Raw genomic sequence first — 2,178 nt, forward strand, 5'->3', positions numbered from 1 at the left:
CCCATAGTTCCAGCTACTCAGGAGGTGAAGGTGTGAAGATTCCTTGAGCCAGGAGTTGAGGTTACAGTGAGCTATGACCATGCCAGTGTACTCTAGCCTGGGTAACAGAGGGAGACACTGTCTCTTAACAGATAAGAAATAATAATAAAAAGATTCAAACAGTATAGAAGTGTATAGAATTAAAACAGAAAAATTCTGTCTCCAGAAATCAGTTACCCTAGTCAAAATTTGGGATGTACTACCCTATAAAGTTTTTCTGAATATATGATACATACATACATATATATACACATGTGTATGTGTGTAACTATGATCATAAAAATGTATTATTCCACATCATGCATTTTGAACTTAATAGACTTACATGTAAATTGTTTTACTTAACAATATGTCATATATAGAGAACCCTGATTTATTTTTATTTATTTATTTATTTTTGAGATGGAGTCTTGCTCTGTTGCCCAGGCTGGAGTGCAGTGGTGCGATTTTGGCTCACTGCAACCTCCACCTCCCAGGTTCAAGCAATTCTCCTGCCTCAGTCTCTTGAGTAGCTGAAACTACAGGCACCTGCCACCATGTCCTGCTAATCTTTTTTTTTTTTTTTTTGTAGTTTTAGTAGAGACGAGGTTTCACCATATTGGCCAGACTGTCCTCAAACTCCTGAACTGAGGTGATCTGCCTGCCTTTGCCTCCCAAAGTGCTGGGATTACAGGCATAAGCCACTGCACCTGACCAAGATTTTATTTTATTTTATTTTATTTTTTTCCTTTTAGTTGCATTTATTTTAAGGCTGAATTTACTTCCGTGCCATAAGTTTTTGTTTCTTCAGTGTCTTCTGGGATATCTTCTTCTTCTGGGCAACCTCCTCTTCTGGTTTAGGAACAATCGGTTCCTTTTCAGTAAGGATCATCTCAACGTGGCAGGGAGAACTCACGTATGGGTTAATTCGACCGTGAGCTCTGTAGGCGCATCTTGGATACTTTGTTCACTTGGATATGCTCAATGACTAGAGAATCTACATCTAAACCCTTAAGTTCAGCATTACTCTCTGCATTTTTAAGCATGTGCAGCGAAAATTCAGCACTCTTTTTGGGCCACCGACCTTGTGTCCAGCCTCGCTGCTTGGCCTGGGCACGCCTGCCAACTCCACCATTGTAACGTCGGAATGGTACACACTGTTTCTGTAAAGTGACACCTTTCAGATACTTCGTGGCTTTTCGTATATGCATACCCTTGATGGCCTGGGCAGTTTCACGTGTGTTCTTAAAGTGAACACGAAGATTGGAACCTCTTGATTTGCATGACTTTGTGGGGTTCTCCGGATCAAGTGAATAGCGAACCATTTTCAAAGATTACCTCAGGCTGCTTAGGGAAAGAGAGCCAAGATTTTATTATTTTATTTTATTTTATTTTTTGAGGCAGAGTCTTGCTCTGTCGCCCAGGCTGGAGTGCAGTGGCTCAATTTCGGCTCACCGCAACCTCCTCCCCCAGGGTTCAAGCAAGTCTCCTGCCTCTGCCTCCCAAACAGCTGGGATTACAGGTGCCCACCACCACACCAGGATAATTTTTCGTATTTTTAGTAGAGACAGGGTTTCACCATGTCAGCCAGGCTGGCCTCGAATTCCTGACCTCAGATGATCTGCCCACCTTGGCCTCCCAAAGTGCTGGGATTACAGGCATGAGCCACTGCGCCCAGCCTTAGAGAACCCTGATTTCTAAACCATTCTTTAGTATTCCATGTGGTATGGACTGAACGTTTGTGCCCCACCCTGAAATTCATATGTTGAAACCCTACTTCAAAGCGAGATGGTATTAGAAGGCGGGGTTTTTGAGAAATTTGGGTTGGTTGAAGTCATGGGGGTGGGACTCTTATGATGGGATTAACGTCCTTTTAAGAAAACAAAAAAGCTAGAGATGGAGTTCTTGGCCATCTGAAGAAACAATGAAAAGGAAGCTGTCTCTCAACACCAGATACATCAATACCTTGATTTTGGAGTTCCTGCCCTGCAGAATTGTGAGAAATAAATGTTTGTTGTTTAAGATTATTTTTGTGCCGGGGGCGGTGGCTCACACCTGTAATCCCAGCACTTTGGGAGGCCGAGGCGGGTGGATCACGAGGTCAAGAGATCAAGACCATCCTGGTCAACATGGTGAAACCCCGTCTCTACGGAAAATACA

At 43.0% G+C, this 2,178-nt stretch overlaps 1 pseudogene across 1 annotated transcript; it reads right to left on the reverse strand.

Moving 5' to 3' along the window:
- Positions 1–773: 773 nt before the first annotated feature.
- Positions 774–1,379, reverse strand: LOC108317235 (annotated as a pseudogene). Its single transcript, XR_001830655.2, has one exon. The product of XR_001830655.2 is annotated as a 60S ribosomal protein L17-like (transcript).
- Between the last annotated feature and the right edge of the window lie 799 nt (positions 1,380–2,178).

The sequence above is a fragment of the Cebus imitator genome, unplaced genomic scaffold, assembly GCF_001604975.1.
Source record: "Cebus imitator isolate Cc_AM_T3 unplaced genomic scaffold, Cebus_imitator-1.0 Scaffold199, whole genome shotgun sequence".
In the NCBI taxonomy this organism is placed as follows: domain Eukaryota; kingdom Metazoa; phylum Chordata; class Mammalia; order Primates; family Cebidae; genus Cebus; species Cebus imitator.